The sequence below is a fragment of the Erpetoichthys calabaricus genome, chromosome 10, assembly GCF_900747795.2.
Source record: "Erpetoichthys calabaricus chromosome 10, fErpCal1.3, whole genome shotgun sequence".
NCBI lineage: Eukaryota > Metazoa > Chordata > Cladistia > Polypteriformes > Polypteridae > Erpetoichthys > Erpetoichthys calabaricus.
The window spans coordinates 75752025-75766921 of record NC_041403.2 but is presented as its reverse complement, the minus strand read 5'-3'; the positions used below and the strand labels follow the sequence as shown (position 1 = coordinate 75766921).

Genomic DNA, 14897 nt, shown 5'->3' with positions numbered 1-14897 from the left:
GAAGATATTCAGTCACTATATATCAGGGGTGACCAACTAGATCCTAGAGAGATGCAGTGGCTGCAGGTTTTTCTTCTAATTCAGTTGCTTAATTAGAAACCAATTCTCACCAATAACAGATCTTATTTCATTTCATATCTTGTTAATGTTTTAACTCCACCATGTCAGTTCATTTTTAAATCATAAGATTTTTTTTTTTCCTTTCTAATGATACATGTATCATCCAAATGACTTGAACAATTTTCCGTTCTTCACTTTCTCTTCAGTTTCCTTCTGAGTGAATGATGAATACACACAGGTGGAAATGGAGACACGCTAGATGTACTGTAGAACTGCTGGTTCCTTTCTTGTTTGCATCTGATTGCTAATAAGGAGCAGTTAAAACAATTAATGCAGCTGTTTAAGGTTAAAATAAGCAATTAAGGGTTCAAAATCTTAACAAGCGAGACGACGATACTGAAGTAGAAAAATGTCATGTGAGTAATAATTGCTGCATTAGCAATGAATGATTTCTCATGAAGTGATTGGGTTGGAACAAAAACCTGAAGCCACCGACATTGCTCAGCCCTAATTTTAAGGGTCTGATTCTTAAATAGTAAATAAATGAAATGAAGTTAAGTAGTAGCAAAAACTAGTCACTAATTAAGAAAATAGAAAGAAACCCTGTAGCCACTGTGGCTCTCCAGGATCGGAGTTGGGCACCCCTGCTATATATAATGGTACTGGCACAGGCACAACACTTCAAACAACTACCATCCACTACATAAAGGTGCAGTGTAACAGTATTCATCAAGATATTCCATCTGGATCTGAAAAAGGAAATAACAAATCTGTTTCATACGAAATAGAAAATGGAGATATTTTTTGTCTGCTTAATGAGCAGCAAAGATAAACCAGTAATAATCCACTGATTGAATTAAATTATGAGTAAGAAATTATTGATGGAATGCACAGAATTATCTAGACAACTATAAATGATACATTTAAAAGGGGAACTACATAATTGGTATTAAAACACCAAAACAATACTTACAAGTTATATCTGTTATCATCTCTTCACATAATGTTTATTTAGTTGGTTATTGTACCTCTTCTGCTTATTAGACTATCGGATGAACTGATCTAAAACAACCTTTAACAATACCATTTCCTCTTTTTTGACATTTTGTTTTCTGCCATTTCAAGTCCAGGTAGTCGATAACAGATATAATATGTATATATATTTAAATATATATTTAAAAGACAAGAATTATATGTTAACTTCATATTGCTTAATAAACTCCAGGCTGAAGAATTTTCAGTTATTTGATCCTACTGATGCTTATGCAGGGTCATGGTGGGGTAAATAGAAACTGTCTTTCCACTCATATCTTGGAAACACTTTTTCCATTACAGTCTCAGTGAGCCCGAGCTGATATTTTCAACATCAGACACAAGGCTGAAACCTCTGATATCTGAAAGGAACCTCATCATTTACTATTAGGTTCACTCAGGCATGTATTCAACCATATTCACTTACACCGGATCAGTTTAGTGTTAGCTACCAGTTAGGCTAACCTGCATGTGTTTGAGGTGTGGAGGTACCCTGAAAAAAAAGCGATTAAGGAGGAGCTTGCAAACTTCATAAAGGAAAAACTACACAAACATTAATAAATGTAGGATTTTACATTGCTAAATAAGGGATTAATCTACAGTTGTCAAGGAAATACACATTTATAGATTTATTAACTTGCCATTACGTGGCATATCATTCAAAGGCTTCAGCTGGCCATCATGTCTGGCCTTATAGAGCGACCAAGTGTTCGTAAACTTCATCAACTGTGCCTCAAGTGAGGGCTTCTGCAGATATTTGTGAAGAACTGCTGTTATTTTATAAAGGTATAAAACATACCTTTTTTTACATATTTATTGCCACCTTTGTTTGGTGGAATCTTGACAGACTTTTTAATGCAAAGAAATAACATATGTATGGGTAAGCTTGACAAAGGACAATTTATAATTCTGGCTCAGCTAAACCCTGCAATATCTTCTTTTTTTCACGTTGTCATTTTGACAGTACCTCTGCAGTTTGGTGGGTGATGGTTCTTAATCTAGGCTGGTTAAGCTTAACCAGATCAAGCATTACCAGTAAGATTGTCCAAGCTATTGAAATTATAACACATTTTTACATGGTTGTCACTTCTTTTGAAGTAGAGTGGCTCAGAAGACGCAAAGCTTTTGGGATTTAAGTTTGCACTGAGAATGGAATATTCAGATAAGAGTCTGCACGTTCTCTTTGTGTATGGGTTACATTTCCTTGATGTATTTATCTTTCTAAGTCTCTTCAGTAGGTACTATATAACATAAAGAATGACCAATTTACTTTCTTCCTTTCTCCAGCAGCTATCACGTTATTTGGTCATTCTGAAACCTTCTACAAATAAGTGTGATTGTAAGCCTTGTATCTACACCTACAGGGACTGGCTCTGACTCTACCGTAACCTCATAGTAAGTACCTGGAACTTCTTTACATTATTAATGTTTCTATGCAGTGTTTTAAGAATTTCCAGCATGATAACTGTAAAGGACATGGGCCTAATGTATAAAGTATTTTTTTTGTTTACTTACTTTTTGAGTAAGTCAAAAATAGTCATGTCTCCCACTATAACTGGTTATAAACACCAAGGTCATTTGTGTGTTCTTCATTGCAAATGTTTATGGCCAACAGAACCATTATATAGTCACTGTTGTAAAATTAAAAAATGACAAATGTGCTCCTTTTCCCCCTTTAAATTAAAATGTAGATAAAATGAGTTAGGATGAGAGGTAATTCACCAACACGAACTAGAGAGAAGTAGGGTGTGGAGCACTAGGAATCTGGAAAAGCCGGTTATGTTTATTCATACAGAATGTGTCTTCTGTCTTATTAAACTACCAAAACTGTTTCTGAAGATTAGCAATTTTAATTGCTATTGAAGTCTTTTAAATCCACATTTAGGAAAGCAGGCAAACAAATTATTAGTCTGCAGGTACCTCCAAAAGACAAACATTGTCTTTGAGATCAACCAGGTTTATTTTAAGAAATGCAGAAACATTCAAATTTAAGGACTGTACACATCCAGACCTGAACTTATTCTGTACGATTTGAGTTCTTTGCACGGATGTATAAAATGCAAAGATAATGATAAAAAGTAATGATTAGACCTAATGGTTTAGCCTAGCTTATCATTTTAGATATAGAGATTTCTTAGCTATATGATGTGGTCTATAGAATATAGTGAATTCTGCAGGCTGCTACATATTTCTGCAAAACGGTATATGAAGGCTTCCCGCAAATGTTATCTATGATTAAGCTGAACTAACGCTTAGTTTTGTTGATAGTATCCATTCAGCAATAATGAAACAGGTTAAAGAATGAGAATTCATTCCTGTATATAACACTCATGCATATTTGCTAAATTACCTCAAGAAAGTTAAACAAACTTTTGGACATACTAATAGCATTTCCAGATCTGCAGAGTAATGCCAAAACAGAAATTGGCATTTACTGAAGTTTAGAACAGGAATTAATAGTAGATAAAGAAAGTAGTTGCAACAAATATGATGCCCCCGAGTCGGCTATTCTGCACTCTATCATGATGGTCTAATACAAATGAAATAGTAAATGTGCTAATGTACATACTGAAGTCAAAGTTACAGGGTTCACATACAAGCAATTTCTTTATCCTGGGCAGAAAACAGAGCTCTGTCTTTCTGTGAATTTAGAAGGTAAAATCATTTGGTTTAGTGCTGCCATTGCCTAGAAGATTTTGTGCACATACAAATAATTATTTTTATTTATTGCTTACAATCTTGGCATAGAAATTACTTAATGAAATAAAGAGAAAGGATAGACACAAACTATACCACACCTGTTGTATACCAATCCTTTACCTTAGTCCTTGAAAACAACGTTAACGGTGACCTACTCTGAGCAAGTAAGCAAACCTATATGTGCTCTGATTTTGGAAATATGTTAACTGTTTTCATTTGATTTCTAAGTCAGTGGGAGTGAAGATGTCTATCTATTCAAAGTCTTTCTTAGCATGTTGATTCCAAAAAGAGAGTCAAGGGGATCTAGAACTCAGCCTATTAACAATTATTAATAAATGTATATTAATAAAAAAGCGTTTTCAAGCTAGAATTTCCACTACTGAAACGTAAGGTAAAAAATTCTAACTAACAAGAAACCAGTGGTAGCTCACAATAACCTATTATTCAAGAAATAAATGACCTATGTCTTGCTACGGTATACAGTAAAAATAGTAAAGGTCACACAAATTCATTGGAAGGAGGTTTGGACATGACTACCATTGAATGGGACACTGAAAAAGGTATAAGTGTGTCTGTTTAGTTTTTAATTAATCAATTTATTTTTTGCAAGCTCTCTTTAAGTATACTTTTAGTCATATTCTGGCAAATATATTCTGTAACCAGTAAAGAATGCAATGTCTACCTCAGGGGTATCAAACTCCGACAGTGGCTGCAGGCTTTTGTTCCAGCCACTTTCTTAAATGGTAACCAGTTACTGTTAGCTGTATAAATGACTTTTTTCTCTTAATTTTCTTTGACTTGCTTTTGAAATTCATGGTCTTTAATTATTCCTTTTTTTCCTTAATAATTCCTTTTTTCCTGAATCAGTAGTCAAACAGTAATGAGATCCTGAGAAGCCAAAGGATGACCAGCCAACTCTGAGGTGTCATGCCCAGTTCACAAAGGGCCACAATTTTTCATTCCAATTTCTTAATTAGAAGTAATTATTTAAAAAAAAAAAAAAAAAAAAAAAATATATATATATATATATATATGACTTCTTGGGGAACTCCTTCTGCCACAAGAGATGTTTCAAAAACTGCAGAATTTGTTTTTTTCTGGCAGCACACTCCAAATATTTTTCAGGTCAGAGCAGATTAATATTTCCCAGACCTTCACTGTTTTATTTTCAAATACTGTATTGTATTGAAAAGGTACTTTATAATGGACATTAAAGTACAAATGGGATCAAGTTAATTATTTATCTGGTGGCTCGCTTTGGGTGCTGTTTAAGGAAAAAAAGAAACAAGGATCCTGAACCACATAAGTCAAGCCAATGAAAACTAAAACAAGACGTATGTTCCAGTAGCAGCAGTACTGGCAATTTGTTACCCATTAAGAAAGCAGCTGGTATGAAAATCTGCATCCTCCCAGATCCAAGTTTGACATCCCTAGTTCAGCATATTCGAGGGTGTTAACACTCTTACATAAATTAATTCTCCATAGTATCCTAAACTAGTTTTCACAGTTCTAGTAATGAGGAAGCACTACTGGCTGCTGAATTTCAGTCTGAACAATTTCTTAGTAAAAGACATTTTCTGGGATGCAGTGGCTAGTTTTAATCTATTGCAATGGATTGGCCCTGTGCCTCATGCAATCAACATATGTGTCTTGCTCCAAAACCCTTTTGTTTGAATAAGCAAGTTCAGAAAAAGAATTAACTCATTTTATATTTAAATACAGAAATTTTCAAGTAAAGATTTGATGTCTATTATTTTTCTAAGAGATTTTTAAAATGGTGTATCGCTACTACAGTTTGTAGGAGTCTTTTTGTTACCATTCTGCTTAATGAATTTCAGCACCGTTTAAGTTACAAATGAAACAAATTAAGACTACGACCCATTACAGCATTATCTGACCCCATGTACAACATGTGCCTTTCATAAATTATTTTCAGAAATATTAAGGAGGAGATTAAGAAGTAAGGCTTAATTTACGTACAAAACATGCCTTAAAGGTGAAATACACACATTTTGGCATTTATGAACTGAAATACTATAGGAAGAAAAGGAAAATAAAAGAATATCCGCTTATTAATAAACAGGCTGGGCAATAAAAGCAGAGGCCCTTGTGATCACCTAGGAATACTGCAAACTGTATTTTTATAACTTCGCCTTGTCAACTGTTACAAGGGAAATTGTGATGTTGCCTTTCATGTAAATACAAAGATAAACCCTGCAGATGAGGCAAAGTATACAACTGAAGTTACGGACTTTGTCAAGTATAGTCCAAGAAAACAACCTCCAACCTATTTAACAACCTAAGTAGAGCAATTAAAAATATTTCCTTAATTCTACATTGTAACCAGCTCTTTGTTAGATTTTTACCATTTGTCAAAGTGGAACTGACCAAACACATTTAAAAGTTGTTTTTTCTATATATAGCACACCTCTAAGACAAGAATGAAACTATTAGTGTCTGAACCCACTCCATTTAGCAATTTAAAATATCTGTTCCACTTAGCCTGCGACCTCTATGCGGAACTAAAAGGTTGTCGTCATGTAGTTTAGTCAGTTTTCGAGGGAAAACACAGACAGGAAGTCTTACACTGCAAATAAAAATAAAAAAACACAAACATAGGTTGAGGCTTATTTTACTAACCATGTATTTTGCATTCTGAAGTGTATCATACCTTTTGCTTTCATCTTGAGCCATTAAGCACAACCTAAATGACTGCCAGCACAGAGCTCTTTTAAGACTGTATATTGTGTATCATGTAAGACACAGAAGGTCCATCTATGGTAAACAAGCTACCCTTTGTATAATTATACACTTTAACAGGATTAACTAGCTTCTTTCACTGTTTTTTTCAGGAACATCTATGATTTATTTTGTTTTCTCTTTCACCTGTAATTTTCAGCTTGTTTGATTTCTAGCCCTGGGGTTTGTAAATACCAGACAGACGACTCACAAAACAACAGAAATCTCTTACCCCACTCCACTTATTGCTCATAAAAATATAAACCAGATCATTATTGCGCTACAAAATCCTGCACCGTGAAACAGTGACAAATAAACCTCTCAACAAAGGCCTTCTTTAAGCAGGCACAACAGTCCCAGTTTCTACCACACCTTCTAGGCACACACGAGTAGGTGCTGAGTTGACTGCTGTAGCCCACCCATTCATTACAGGATCACCTTCATGCAGAGTTTACTAACTTGTAAAGTACAAAGGTCCAGAGCTCTGAAGGTTCCTGTCTGTGCTTGCCCTTTCACACCTTTGAGTTATTCACAAGTTTAAAACCACAAGGGCAAAATTCTGAGTATTAGGGTCTATGAGCATTCTCAGCACTGTTTCAGTTTTGATAATACTCTACAAGATCCTCTCTCTGGTTATCTGTCTGGGAGCAACATTTCATTTCATGTGGCTGTGGTAACTGATTAATACTTGTCCTGTTCTAGGTAGGTCCCTTATGTTTCAACTCAAATATTATCTGCGACTTGCTCTAGGTTTCAGCCTTTTTTTTTTTGTGGGCAGTGCCATTGTACAATAAGTGCTACATCTAGTTAAAGATCGTGTCTCAATAAGTTCCACAATTCCAACATTGCCTTCAAATGCCATTTCTTAACATACTTATTCAGGTTAGGGATCCAGAAGCTGTGGGATATCCCAGCAGCAGTAGTTTGGAGGTAGAAACTAAACCACCAGATGGAGCACCAGTTCAGCGCTATATACACACACACTCATGTCAAAGATTAAAATAATTTTCTTTTTTTTTAATGTGTAACAGAACAAGAGTGAAACATCTTACACATTTTGCAAAAAAAAATCCAAGACAGCAGTGGCATATGTTAGAGATTATTTTTTAAATATGCATTAACCTTACAACATGTGGCTAAATTACTAATCTCAGTTAAGTAAACCATAAGAAATTAATCAATATCTTCTCTGCCTGTTGAAGGAAATGTTCAGTGACACTTTGATGCAAAAATAACTCTAAAAAAGCCTTAATGCCTTTTATACTACATGAATGCCAAAATAAACTTCACATAAGGTGATGATGATGATTGTTGCTGGTACTAGTACTGAAGTACTGGGATCGACTCACAAAAAGTGAAAAAGGGAATTTTACACAATACTTTTAGGGTATGACTTGCTGCATCAGTTTCAATTGATGAAGGTTTATAACCATCAGTATATTATAATCTGTCTGTATCAACTAGATTTAATGAATCACTAGTGTGCCTACTGCATCTGTAAGACTCCTGCATTATGGTTTCAATTTAGAACACAGTTAAATTCATAATCAAGATTTAAATGCTTCACATCTTTCATGGTGACTGAGAAAGCCACTGACAGAACTACCATCGGCCGAGCTTTGAATTCTCTAAATTAAAATAAATGTAAAGCCTTTAAGCATGCACACCACTTCTGCAAAGCTCAATAAGACAGAAAATAGCACAGCTGTAGCCACTTCCACCTTCCATAATAAGCCTTCTGATCGAAAGATCTGACCACTTTTACCATTTCTTCAATGCATGTACTAGTCTAGAGAAGCGATGTGGTTTAAAAATGCTGCTGTTAAAGCATTTAGTTCAATCAACAGCAACTCGCAGTTAATGTTATTTGATAAAGCACCTCAAATGATTCAAATTTCAGTAAACACCAAATCCATACATACAGAAAGTGGAAAATTTCAATCAACTAATTTTTAAAAGATCGGATAGTGCCTTCCACACTTAGCAATAGTGTCTATGTAGTGTGCATCATAACGCATCTTCCAACTTACAATCTGCACAAATATATACTAACCTGTAACAATTATTACCATGTATTATAGTGTACTTTTAATTTACAGCTAGAACCACATATTGGCTTGCAGAAATGCTTGCACTATAGGAGTCAGGAAGTGGTTATTGAACAATTTTTTTTATAACAGAGGAAACATCTGATTTATATGAGAGTAGCTGTTCTTTGTTACAGGATTATCATCATTTACAAAAGTTGCTTTTTAAACCTCACATTTTGCTAATTTTAATTAATTTCTTAAAATGATAACTAAACAAACACAATAAAGTTGCCACAGCGTAACGTACATAATTTTCAGAATGTGTACCATATGTTAAGAAAATATGCCATCCTGTTCAGCATGAAGCAGCTAAAGCTCAGTACTGTATAATGATTTTCATGTAATCTGCACACACAAACTGTTCCCTCAATGTGCTTGGACCCCAGTTTGATTTCCAAGTAGATGTCTTGAATGATGATACAATGTACTCATTGATCTCTGCACAACAACTAGTCATGTTAGAAAAGAGTCAAGTTCTCATTGACAACATACTGGATAAGAGCATCAAAAGAAAATGAACGTATATGTTGTTTCACACCCAAGAAAATGAGTAGAACAGTGTGGCGGTGGTTAGCAATTCTATCTTACACTTCAGATTCCTGTGTTTGAACTGCAGGCTAATTATCTTTTGCCTTGATTTTTGCTACATGCTAAAGATTTCCCCAGACACACCAAAGACATTTATATAGTGTTAAACCCACTTAATAAAATTCAGTTTATGCCTGGCAGCGCAGGGTGCAAGGCAGGAAACAATCCTGGATGGGATGTTGGATGTGTGGTCCCCGCAAATAGTAATGATCACTTAACTTAGATCTTCCAGTTAAGCTAATTCAAGTATTTTTGGTGGTATGGGAGAAAAAACAGAGTACTAAGAGAAAAGGCTATGCAGACTTGAGCAGAATCTACAAACTCCACCCAGACAGCGGCCAGGCACAGGATTCAGAACACAATGTTCGATTTGTGAGGCAGAGGCACTAACTAGTATACCTTCCCAAAAACATACAGCTTAGGTTTTTAATTTTCATCCAGTGTGGGTGTGTGCATCATCACCAATGAAGGTGCAGCCTGTTCAGGATGTGTTTCAAACTTGCTCTTGATATTATCCAGATAAGTTTTGGTTTCCCAGGGTCCTGAACTAGATTAATGCAGTTTAAAAACTGAGTTTATGGAGGGATGTAACAAACACATCAGTAAGCAGTTTAATTATTTTTATTGTTATGTGTCAACACAGAATTATGCAAGCTGCTGCCTATTTTAACACAAAAGGCTTCTTGAGCTGCAGTTTAAAAACTGAGTTTATGGAGGGATGTAACAAACACATCAGTAAGCAGTTTAATTATTTTTATTGTTATGTGTCAACACAGAATTATGCAAGCTGCTGCCTATTTTAACACAAAAGGCTTCTTGAGCTGTAAAAAGTATCCAGTCAAATGGCTGAGTTTTGATGTTTCTAATGACGACATGATGTTCAAAACAAAATTCTAACCTGGAGCAGTTTGCTGAAACTTTTGAGGTCTAACATACAATTTTAAAGTAGAAAACAGAGTTGATAAAAAGGACCATGCAAGAGCTGCTAAAAAGTAAAGGCTTAAAATAATTTGGATTGTACTTATAATCAATTAATACTATCAATAAGCTTGAGTATAGCGCCTTTCGAACTGCACGCAATAATAGGAAGCTTTACAAAAGAAGCAATATAATTCAGTTTGAAAAGTCCTCTCAATCGGTTACACAGGCAATTGTGTTTCTTCAGTTTCTGATCCACATCTGTTCGGCGGCTTTTTACTGAACTGGCAGCTCTTATTCGTTTAAGAATGTCAAATTAAAACCTTATTTTACCTACTTCACATTTCCTGATTGTCAAAAAAATGTTATATTCATGTTATTCTTATTGGCTACTTGAAAGGTTCTGCTGCTGTTTAGTAAACTGGGTGAGATTAAATTTTAGAGACGTCATCTTAAATCTATACGCACCATGAACGGCGAAAAAAAAATACAAATAAAGAAAACGATAAGTTTTCTCATTGTGCAAGACCCTTCTCTTTAAGACTAACCTCATCACTGTTGGAGGCCTCTTTAATAAGAGAACATCAGAGACGTTAGCGGACGATTCAGATTAAAAGGATGAAGGTTTTATCGTTGCGACCATCATCGTTGACTTCTTAGCAAAAGCAGTCGGTATCTATAATTGTGTTACAAAGATGCACATGCGAAAAAGGACAAGCAACAAATGTACCCGGAATTATGCGTGCAGAAATCATAGGGTTAAGCGCTCAAGACCTGGCACTCGCCTGTTCCCAGAGGAGCCCTTAGTAGCACAAAGAAGTAGAAACTGAATAATGTGAAGCGCTGAAAAGCTGTGTCCCTGAAGCTGCCAAATATGCAGGACTTTTCCAAACAGACCAACTTTTACTATCAGTACAGACTAAAGCGGCCTGAAGAAGATGCCCAAACCCCCCTACCCCCGGCGGGCCCCTCGCACTGCGCGCGTACTTACTGCTGCGGTCTCTGGCGAACACAGTAAAGGATAGATGTGAAATGCTGCGCTTGAGTCCGGACTCTGCGAAGCTCCGACTCCGACCAAGCGACTTCTTCAGAGGGTGCGTCCCGTGCTCAACACTGATTGGCCTATCAGCTCATACACACACACACACACACACAAAAACGCACACCAGGAAACAGCTGCACGGACTGCTATCCCTCTTGTGCAGCGAACGACTCTTGGGGTCTGCCTCACAGCCATCGAGCTCAGGCGGACCCGTTTGCGGAGGTCGGCGTCTTTTACGTTTTGAGACTTACGGGTGCTTAAAGCTAATGCTTTAACAGTCCCATTTTTAAGGACCCAAAGAGGTAACAAATTGCAGAGGTAGAACATTGAGATAAAACTTTAACGGGGTGGAGGCAAACTGAGTTATACGAAAGATACTGTATTTCTTTTGTATTTGGCACATTTTACAACTTTTTAACACCGGAAAGAAGACAATACCAAACTCACACACGTAAGAAGAGTATACCATTAAAGAAGTCCGTTTGGATCAAAATAGTCAGAAATAATCACAACAAGTCTAACGATTGCATACTAAGTTCGGTACTGCTACATTTCTCTATACGGGTAGCATGCTGATGCAGCCAGGAGAACTGTCACCTCATTGTGTTTGCATTTAAAAAGAGGCAGGATGAAGTTGATCACCGTCTGTGCGGAGGTTATAAGCACTTCATGTGCTAGTTTAGAGTTTTTCTTTACTGTCCAAAGACAGACTGGTAAGTTAGTTAATATTGTGGGAGTGTTTATTGTGATGCCACTAAGTAACCTTGGCTAGCACCGATTTCACATTTTTCTGCTCCCCTTTCTTAGGGCAGCTTTTGTCATCTTAGAACTATAGCCAAGTTAAAGCCAGTTACTGTATATCTCATAAAGACCTGGAAATAGTTATCCATGCTTTTACCATCTTTCGGCTTGACTAGGCCTACTGTAATTCCCTGTATATGGGACAGTCCCGTTCCACACTTTCTAGACTTCAAATGATTCAAAATGTTGCCGCTAGACTTTCAGTTGGAACATAGAAAAGACAGCATATCACTCCTGTTGTAGCTCAGTTGCTTTTAAAATTTTGCTATGTTTTTAAAACACTCAACGGATTAGCCCCCCAACACATTTCAGATGTGCTATTTCCGTATTCAGCCCCCCAGTCACTTAGGTCATCCTCACAACATCTCCCCTCAGTTCCTCATTTAAGTCTCAAAACCAAAGGCGGCTGGGCTTTCTCTGTAGCTGCCCCAGACGTTGGAATAGTCTCCCTTCAAACATTAAGTCCTGCCGAACTATTCATGAGTTTAAATTGAAGTTCCAGACCTACCTTTTCTCTTTTGCATTCATTTCAGTTTGAGGTTCTGCCAGGGTTTTTGTCAAGTCCATTACAGTAATATGTTACTTTAAATCTCATTTTAATAACTCACCCTCATCCTCTTAATCAGTTGTTTGTTGCATAAAGCATATTACATTTGCTTTAATTTGTATTTTAATTTTATTCTTGTATGCACATTTTCAGTTTATTTATATATTTTATACTATGTTATGTATGTTATTTTTTAAATATTTTACTATGTATGTAGTATTTGTTGTTCAATTCTTTTTAACTGGAAAGCACTTTGGGTCAATTCCTGTTGTTTTAAAATGTGCAATGTAAATAAATGACTTATATTGAAGAAAGATTATTCAGAAAATGGATGGAAATATAATGTAAAGTGTGTGCCTCCTGGTAGCAAAATATGATAGTTTATCAGTTTACAGGAATTAAACTTCCATTTTGCTTTGATAGTAATGACACCATTGTACTGATCCCTAACTTCGATGGCTATTTTTTGAGAGCTCTGCTCAGAATGTGAATATTTTTCCTGTAACTTTATCTTTTTTGCAAAATGTACCTTGAAGAAATTAAATGCTGGATGAAACACAATATTTTCAAGTTAAACTGCAACAATTCTGCAACTGCAGTATTCATGCCAACTGGCCCCAAAGCTTAGATAATAAACAAATGAACTCCTTAATCATACATTCTAGGCAATGATTCAATCATACTTTCATCTTTTAGAAGGTATCTTGGTGTCTTTCTTGATTCGATACTTTCTTACAAAACTCAGATAGAAATCATTTAAAAGTAGCATCCCTTTGCATAACCCCTTGTCTGCTGGTTTTGTTCTATGCTTCCATCAGATCACACATTGACTTATGTAACTTTCTATTGGCAGGTGCCTCTTCTAACCTGTTATCTCGGCTCCAGCTGCTGCTGCTACTCGTGCAGTAGTCCTCTCTTAGACTGCAGTCATCATTTAATGTTTATTCTGTTCCGTCTTCACTGTCTCCTTGTGTCTTGAATACAAAATCCTGTGAACTTTAAAGCTTTAAACAGTCTTACATTAGACTACATCAGTACGTCCTTCAACACTACAGTCTTGTTTGCCCATTTCAGTCCACTGATGCTGGCAATCTTGTCATATAAGCTGTGATCTATGGGTGACAGAGCTTTCAGCCCAAACTGACCTCTTAAAGTAATTAACTCAATTCAACATAGAAAACCATTTATTCAAGTTAATTTTTTTTTTCAAACATTCATCCTATCTCTTTCTGATATATAGCAGTGCTGTATTTGTATTATTTGTATTTGCTGTTTATTAATTTTTATTATAATGATCAGTTTATAATTTATGATACTGTATTGAAGGTTGTTTGGTCTGTACACCATACATTGTTAAAAGCATTATATAAAAGGTTAATCGATTGCTGCTCTTGCTGGAGCCAGGTTGTCTTTCTGAGCTGGACAAAGCATTCCCTTACAATGTTTAATGTTAAAGTGGAAGTCTAAATGTTTCTAATTGTACTTTTTTTGATAGTCCCCAGGGTGGCCAATCTTGAGCAATTGTCAGGTTTAAAAACTGAACCCTTATATCTGTTGCCATATTTTTTATGTAATAAAATGGCTAGGGAAGTTGTATAATGAATCTCTCACTGATAAAAAAACCCACTTATCCAGGACAGAGAAGCAGGCAGATGAATGGCTGAGACAGATTGATATTTCCGGCTTTCCAGGAAACTTTTAAGGCCTGGCTCTTCCAGCATGATCCGATACCTAGGCTCATATGGGTGCTGGCAATTAACAAAGTGCCCATGACATCAGTGGAAGGATTTGATTTGCACATAAACAAACACCTCTGCAGGTGGCTTGGAATTCTGCCAAGCTTCACATCAGTAGAACTGTACATTAGGTCTGGTCAGTTACAACTATCTTTATCATCAATGGTGGAGGAGTTTAAGATGACAAAGTACAGGGCCATGATGTACAGAGATTCCACTGATGAAAGGTTTAGACGGGTGTCACCATAAGGTCTGGATGTAAGTGGGTGGCTGACACAGCAGTGGCACAGGGCAGAAAGCATGTTCAAGTTGAAGGATATCATTGGAAACTCATGCACAGGGAGACAAGAACACTTTACCACCCATCTTTCATCAATGGGGCATAGAAAACCAAAAACAGAAAAGAGATATGATCCTAGTTGAGGTCTGACACCTGGATGAGGAATAGTGAAGGTCCAAAGCTGTAGGATTTAGATTACAAGAAGCTTGGACAAAGTAAGACCTACCAAAGAGGAAGCTCACATCACCTGTACTTTGTAGGCTGGAGCGCTTTCACATTTCCTTTCTGCTCAGATCAGTGCAAGATACCTCTCCAACACCAGCAAACCTGCATAAATCTGCAATAAGATGCTGCAGATGTTCTA

At 36.3% G+C, this 14897-nt stretch overlaps 1 protein-coding gene across 1 annotated transcript in view; it reads right to left on the bottom strand.

Annotated features, from left to right (window-relative positions):
- Positions 1–11265, bottom strand: part of LOC114659160 (scinderin-like) — a 41279-nt gene extending 30014 nt beyond the window's left edge. Inside the window, exon 1 of the mRNA XM_028811451.2 lies at positions 11119–11265. The gene's annotated coding sequence lies outside the window, so the exon portion shown is untranslated. The remainder of the gene's footprint in view (positions 1–11118) is intronic.
- Between the last annotated feature and the right edge of the window lie 3632 nt (positions 11266–14897).